Raw genomic sequence first — 8,436 nt, forward strand, 5'->3', positions numbered from 1 at the left:
GGAAGCATGACTCAAAACCGTTGCATTGCATGTGTTGTTTATCTCTCTCTCTTTTTTTTTTTGAAAAAAAGAACTGTCCAAAACACCTTTTCATGCGAAGGCAAATCAAGGGATGTATCTTGTTATGATTGTGAACAGTGGGGAGCTAACTACACCCTGGAAAATTTGCAAACATTGTGCCACTCAATCACTCTCACTCACCAACCAGGCTGGTGTGGTGAGCGTGAGTCAAATTTTCACAGAGCAGAGGGGCAGTAAAGCTCCCCTTTTGAATTCTTTCGCCTAGTTTTTGTTCTCCTTTTAACCTGTCTGGGTGGCTGGGTTCAGGAGTGTCCATGCTGCAACTGCTAGCATCATTAGCTTAACAAAACCCTGGCAGATTGGCAGTGAAAGGTGAATGCGACCGGTCAAGCGGGCACAAAGGCTGGTTCAGAATTGACCATGTTTTCAAGGATGGGAGCAAGCAACATGCCATGATCTGGAGTAGATGGCAAGGTTGAGAAAGGCAAGCAAGCGTGCTGATCTATCTATTCTGAACATGAAAGCAGCGGCGAATCTAGACTAAACTGCTGCCGGGGTCGCACAGATTCATGAACTCAATTTGATGGGGTCGTAGCTGGCCAGAATACGTGGGGTTCCACTGATTCGTACAAAGTTATCGGGGTCGCATGACCCCGACACATGCACTGTGGCTTTGCCGCTGCATGAAAGCTGATCCATGGTCTTGCGATTGGCAACCCTGCAAAACTCAAAAGAAACAACGCAAGAAAACCCATGGGTCACACCTCTTGTCATTATATTGAACAGTTAATTGTTAACATGTTAATTTTTTTTGGGAGAGATAAACTTTGACAAAATTCAATCCCCAAGAGACATGGCAGCCCCGGGCCCTGTTCGCTTCTCTTATAATTCGTCTTTTTCAGCTTGTTTTTCTAGCCGGAATATTGTTTTTCTCTCTCAACAAATCAGCTGGAACAGTGTTTTGGCTTGTTTTTTCAGTGAAGCGAACGAACCCAGATGTGTCGGTGTGTAGTCTCTGACGCTCCCTTTGAGACCACGACCAGCAAGAAGCAGGCAACAAAAGGCAAAGCGCGTCACATGTGCGAAAGATGGATGCATGGTCAGATGGTCTCCAATGCTACCCCTAACTACCTGGATCCGTAGCCTGACGTCCTGTCTGGCGATGGAGCGCCATGATGAGTCCACCGGACGAAAGCTGGTGTTAGGCAACCAATTAGCAGCATTAGTTAATAATAAAAGGTCATAGCATTTCCAAGTGTGTTCGGATTTTGGCAGATAAGTACTCTGCTTCTTCTCTGGCGACACCAGGGTCCACCAAGCAGATGATGCTGTGGATGTTTTTTCACTCATTTTGCCGGTTTGCCCAATTCAGTTTGGGGGAAATGTTTCTATACACATGAACTGGAATCCTGGTGTTCAGCTGAAGATGTATCGGTCTCAGTTTCTCTGGAGGTTTTGTTATTTCATACGTATTTGGCAAAGATTGTGCTGACAGTATGCATGGAATACGGTCACCGGCACTTCTCCGAAGAAACCTGCTCGTCTCTAAAGAAAATTGCAAGCTACATAATCTATACTGTATTATTTTTCACATCTCCTATATAGTTCAGGCACCTGTCCAGTTTTGTCTTTGTCCTTCTATAGAAAAAAATAATAATTTATTTATTGTGATTTGTGGTAATAGATTTGGACCATTGGATAGAAATTGTCGTCAGTTGTCGCCTCACCTGAAATATAGCATATTCCATTATTTTCTCCCCAAAATGGCGCTCAAATAGTAGTTTTTTTTTTTTACATATGAAACCTGGCCTAAAACCCCATTATTAGATGCTAGGCCATCCTCCCCGCAACAACTTCGGAACAAAGACTGAGCCAAATAACAACTTAACTCCACTACTCTCTCATGCTTGCTGCAATGAACCAAGCTGATCGAAGAAGATCAGCACCTCCACTTGCTCTGGGTTGCAACACAGAGCACAACAACCCAACTGTCAACTCGCATAACAACTCAGGATTCCAGCACGATCTATATTATTACATCTCACAAGAGGTCAAACCACATCATTCAAAGCCTTATGACTATGAGACTGGCTATACTTTTACAACCCCATATGCAGGAGAAAATCAAAGCCTTAACTTGTGTACCGAAGGAAGTTTGGGGGACAGAAGTGGAAGACCAAGCTGCAAGTAGACAGCACAGTACAAACACCAGGAAAAAAAACCCCGCCAACCATTAACTCTTCAAGCTCTCCAGGTTACTCCTACCATCAAGCTTTGACGCGAAGGAGCGCTTTCTGAAATCCACGAAACTAATTGATGCGTACAGTTTGCTGATGGATAGTCAACAATTGCAATGATAAAACGGAGTGATCATTATTAATGCATACAGTTTGCACTTTCAATCAACTAAAAAAACCTGCGAACAAAAGGTTGATATGTGCCTTGTGGTTCGATTATGATTAGTGATTGTCAACGTGTGTAGTGTCTTGGATTGAGTTGTTAAACTAACCGTGGTGTGAGTTTGGGTGGGTAACATGTCTCTTGGCTTGTGGGGTTGTGGAGCTCTGAGACGGTGGTCCACGGCGAAGGTGAAGGTCAAGCGGGTCCGTGCCAATGGACTAGGAGCGGTGAAGGATGGATGCCGGTGGCTTGGACCGACAGACCGGAGAAGCCGGCTGACAGACCGTGGGTGGCTGACATCTGGGGTCATCGACAAATGCAAGAGTACATGGGAGTGACCGTGTTGACCAAGTCAAGCGGAGGCTTAGAAGACTTGGTGGCCGGGTGGTCGAGGGCGACATTGACACATGTTGAGAGGCGGAGGAGGCGTAGCGGATACGCTTTTCCTGGCGGTTTGGTAGTTTAGGCCTCAAAACCACCGGTGGACGGTTTTTGGGTTTGAGCCTCAAAACCTGAGTGCGGTTCCGACGAGAATTGGAGGCAACACGTGGCGCCATTGCGAGGCTTACATCGAGGCAAAGCTAAGTCATGAAGGGCATGTGGCCATTGGATGCTTCTATCTCAAGTTGGACCATTATGTCCCTCATGTTAAGTGGTTCAGCAAAATATCTAAGCGCATTGTTAGAATTATGTAATAGCTCTATAAATAAGATAGAGGCTGCCCCCAACCAGCCATCTCTCCAGTCCTGTTCTTGTACTCCCTCGTCCCTGAAAGAATGAATTCCTAGCAACTTTAGGACAGATTAGCAACGAAGTAAAAGACCATGGTGCCCCTCATTAAACTGCTAAACCTTAATAGCTCTCTAGTTACCGAGAAGCCTAATGAAATAGTGTCGTTTGGAGTATCCAATAGCAGCGTAGGAGAGAGAGGTTGTATTAAATACGACCCAGACTACGAAAGAGATTAATATGGATCTGTGGATCGTTCACCTCTAGAAATCGATTCTTTTAGAGATAAATTTTTGGGCTAGAAATTGATTGTTTTAAAGACAAAGGGAGTATAACCACATTAATCTGCCGCCCTCCTGTCTCCCCGCAGATCGCCTCAATGTGCCTGGAAACCACTGTGGCAGAACCACCCAATTTAACCTAATCCCAAGTGTACCTATCAGCCATTTGACACTAAGTACACAAGAGACCAAGTTAAATCCGGTAGTCTGTCGAGCCCACCCGAAAGGAGAACTCAAATAACCACGTTTTCATCAGGACCATAAATAAGTGAATAAAGCTTACAATATTTTTAACCATTTCATACATCATAATGTTACAAAAAATGGAGTTATTACAAAACAGTTTTCATAAAACAGCGAAAGAAAGGTCATTTTACAAAAACAGCGGAAGGTAATAATTTTGAACATTGAATCAGAAGTAGAGATTTAAGAATAAGATGCTACGATAGCGGCGATAGAGGAAGCCTCGCTGAGCCCACCAGGAGGTATCCATACATACCAACATTTAGCTCCAGCATTCACCTGTTACCTGCAACAGGGGAATAAAACCCTGAGTACACAATGTACTCCGCAAGACTTACCCGACTAGGTAGGAGTAGTCTCCCGACTATCAAGGATATGCAGGGGCTATTTAGCTAGCTATTTAGTTGTTTTGCAGAGGAGCATTACTAATAGTACATCCTTATATTTAAAGTTTTAGCAGTCACATCAAGTTCATTACTTAACTATTGTAGGTAAGCTCCTGAACTACTTTCAAGCATGTGGTAAGCAATCAGAATATTTTTCATCAACCGATCAAAGCCTCATCATCTCTGTCGGTGTTTCGAGTAAACGCCAATGAGTAAATTTCTAATATTGCACGTCTGGCTCGGATGGTGTGCTAAGAGAACACGAGGTTTATACTGGTTCGGACAGAATATCCCTACGTCCATTTCGTTGCTACTGCTCGTGTTACTAGCACTAAAAGTTTGTAGTAGGGGTTACAAACAGTCGAGAGAGGGACAGGTCCTAAGTCTCTGAGGAGAGGAGCGAACGGGCGCTGAGGGCTCGGTCGCTTCTCTGCTGTGTGCTTGTGTGTTCTAATCGATTTAGGGTTCGAGTCCGAATCAATGTGATGTGTTGTGATGTGCTTGATTCGAGTCGAGTCTAGTCCGATGGTTTGATGCCTCCTAATGGGATGCCTTGCTTTTCCTTTTATAGGCCAAGGGAAAGCACGGGCTATAGTGGAGGGAAAAAAGGAGAATTAGAAGGAGAAGAAGTCCCCTAGGATCGCCGTGTCCTTCTTCTATTCTATATGGGTCCCACCGATCCTGTAGACGTCAACAGGGACAGCTTCACATCGCAGACCTGTCCGTCACTGGCGCCACGCGTAGGCATCATCTCCCGGTCGTGGCGCTCCACTCTATCTTGGCGGATGTTTTGGCGAACTGATGCGCCTGTTAGTGTTCGTACGAGGGTTAGACAGAACAGCACCAATTCGTCCGACGCTTTTCCTAATGTGAATTCTCAGGTATGGCCCATCATGGCCATGGGTTATATTGGGGTGTGTGGGTCACCTCCCTAGTGTCAGAGCTTTGACCTAGGTCCATACGCTTGGACCTGGAGTGGTCAGCGGCGGTATGGGTCTCCGTGGGGCGAGACAGAGACTCCGGCCTTGGGGTCAGGCGAGGTGGATTTCCTCCCCAGAGGCTGGGTGAGGCGGAGTGGAAATCTAAGGCTTGAGCAAGGCGGAGCCTACAACCTCGATGTTGGGTGAGGCGGAGCCACCCTCAGGGATCGGGCAAGGCAAAGCCTGCGGCCTCGGTGTCGACCGAGGTGGAGCCACCCTCAGGGGTCAGGTGAGGCAGAGCCCGTGGCCTCGGTGTCTGGTGAGGCAGAGCCACCCTCAGGGGTCGAGCGAGGTGGAGCTCCCCCTCAAGGGTTGGGCGAGGTGGAGCCACCCTCTGGGGTTAGGTGAGGTGGCCCACGGCCTCGGTGTTGGGCAAGACAGAGCCACACTCAGGGGTCGAGCGAGGTGGAGCTAACCCTTAAGGCTCGGGTGAGGCGGAGTTTGCGCACCTAGGGGTCGGTCGGAGCTATGGTCGCGCTCTTGACTGCTCGATCGAATCAATGTTGATGGTTATTAGCTCCTCCTCTTTGGGTACCCTGGTATTATTCCCTGACAGTAGCCCCGAGCCTGCGGAGGAGTAGAATACTCCTTCGGAGGTTTTTCTAAACGAGAGGATTCTGAGAGCCTTGGCCTTCTTTTGTGGCCCATGGCATGTCCCGGGGACAGTGATTCCCTCTTGTTGAGGTCGAACCCTTCGCGGGTATGGCCGTGAGATTTTGGTGGGTTGGAAAAGGTCTTTCCTGACTTTCGACCCCTACGGGGGTCTGTCGTTCTGTGACCGCGTGTCCGGTCTCCTTGTGAGTCCAACTTTCCTTGAGCCCCCACGCGTAGCATGGGTCTGGTCGAAGGTTGACTCGCCTTTGTGATTATCACCCTGTTAATGGTTTCCGCAACCGGAGGGGTGAGCCATGCCCTGATTTTCATCTATGGACGAGCCATGGTGCTCGGTGAGTTGTTAGTTGGCTAGTTTGAGTGGGGTCCCGGCATCTCATTCAAGGGGATCCAGCTAGGGCCAGCTTGGTGACCGACTTTAGATTCTCAGTGGTCAATCCATATAGTTCTCGGGTCCGTTCGACCGGTCCCGAGGGCTCTCTGCCTTTCTTCAGGAAAAAACCATGGATCGTACCCGGCTGAGACTCGATCGTGGGCCAGGATACCCGTGGCGCTCGTGCGCCTGGGTACTGGCCGCTTGTGGGCCCATCCCTTTCCATCCCTTAGGCCAAGGGTGCCTGGAGCAGTTGTCGAACCCATTGATGGGCCAACCTTTGAACTCTTGGGCCCAGGCGGGCTGTAGAGGTATTTTTTGATCCGTATTCCTCTTACTTGTGATGAGTCGTTGTAACACCCCTGGTGTTACGAGCTTATTTAGCACCACGCTTTAGGCCTAAGAAAATTTCTGAAACGATTTTCTCAAATTTTGAAAGTTGACTTATATTTAAAAGTATCACTCGTGGCGAGTTATATTGAACTAACTAGTTGAGTAGTTCTTGAATGCAATTCAAAACTAGAAGTTATAATTTTCTAAGTCAGAAACGATAGACAATGATGTGTTAGCATTTAAATTCTAGCTAAATTTCTTAAACACTAACTTGGTATTCTTGTATCGCTAGTGGCATCCTGGTGAGTACTTTGGTGTGGAGTGGTTCGTAGAATAGTTTGACATAGTGGGGTTATCCCAAGAGTTTCTCAAAACTCGTTAGAACACGCGAAGAACCACTTTCGGTATTCTGTTCATGCACTGGCGCGCTGCTCGACGAACTCATCTTGGCCTTCCCGTATTTTTTCCCTAGTCGCTCTTTGGTCACGCCGAGTGTTTCCCTAGCTAGCTGGTGGCGTGGACTTTGGATTAGTGAGATTGGTCGAACCTTAACTGCACTGGTGGGTAGCCTTGGCATCGCTTTAAAAAGCGTGCACATCACTGGTTTCGGCTGCTCAGCCTATGGCTGCGGTCACAACACGTCTCTGCGCGTCTGCTGTTTGGCTGCGTTGTGGCTTGGCCCATCGGCTGAGCACCTAGCCAAGCCTAGCCACCATCGTCGCGCTGCCATCCCCAATCGCCTGGTTGTCCTCCTGTCGTGCCCTGCCCCGCTGGCCAGCCTGGTGGCCGTCGACGGCACGCCGGGCCCGGTAGGGTCGCATCCGCTCCCTGCTGTGCACAAGATGTTGTCGACCGTGGCGCTACTCTCGCACACCATCGTAGGTCCACACCTTTGCCTCTTGTCACCTCGGTCACTGTAGAGCTCATCCCTTGCTACTCGACCTGCCTACCTCACCCTGTTCTTGACGTCGTCATGTTGCCGGCCGCGTCGCTGTTGCATTTGACCGCGCGTTGGCGCACCTTTGTGGCGCTGTCCATGCTAGCTGACGTGCCTTGCCGACCACGTGGTACCATGTGCGCCCCTACCCCATGCCCTAATCACTCGACCTGTTAGCACACCGACCCGCTCAACTCTATGCCTTTAAGTCGTGTCGTCGTCGCTAGTCACCATGACCTCCCTCCCTCTCCTCCAAAATTCCTCGTGCACAAAGCGCCTCCCTCCAATTCCTTGCACTCATTGGTGCCCAAGGTCCTTAGCTTGCCACTGTAGTCAACCATGCTAGAAATTGTCCACCAGAGTGTGTGCACATAGCATTGCCATCGCCGCCGGTCTGTCTGCCGCTGTACAGAGCACGATTGGGGGTAAGGCCCAAGGCAGCGATAGCAGTTCGATCGAATGCAATTTCTAACTCTCCTTAACCTCCTCTATCTAGTGCTCCTCTTGGCTTGGTCAGGACCTTCACTGATGACGAGTTGACACGGCCGCGCCACGCTCAGAGCGCCACCGCCCTTCACCGTGCACGTGGCCATCCTAGCATGGGCCATTTTTGCTCCAGTCGACACCATAGCCGTGCCTAGGGTAAGGTTATGCTGCTCTCCCAACTTTTTGTTTCCGTCTCCGAGGTCGTAGGACGCTGGAACGGTTGTGCCGCCTTAGGTTTTAGTCCACCGGCATGGTCAGAGCATTAGAAGTCACCGTTCGGTCCCTAATCAGCACCTAGGGTTTCGTCTAGGCTCCGCGGTGCTCATCGGCCTTCTCCTTTAGTTGGCGCCTCGTTCTGCTGACCGGCGCAGCGGGGCAGTGTCAGCCGGAGCCGCACTGTCGCGCGTGGAGTCACCGGGGGCTGGTGCACTTGAATTAGGAGAAAGTCTGGGGGTTGGGTGTAACACCTCTAGTGTTTTGACCTAGCACTAAAAATTGACATGTCATCATATGCATTGCAAAGCATTCATAAAGTAGAAAAATTTGAATGCATTCACTAAATAAGGTTTATTTCATAATATTGTTATTTCATGTGGTGTGATTCAAAACCCTAAATAAAGATCATGGCTACAATGGTCAAGATTCATGTGATCAT

The sequence above is a fragment of the Miscanthus floridulus genome, chromosome 18 (genome assembly GCF_019320115.1).
Source record: "Miscanthus floridulus cultivar M001 chromosome 18, ASM1932011v1, whole genome shotgun sequence".
NCBI lineage: Eukaryota > Viridiplantae > Streptophyta > Magnoliopsida > Poales > Poaceae > Miscanthus > Miscanthus floridulus.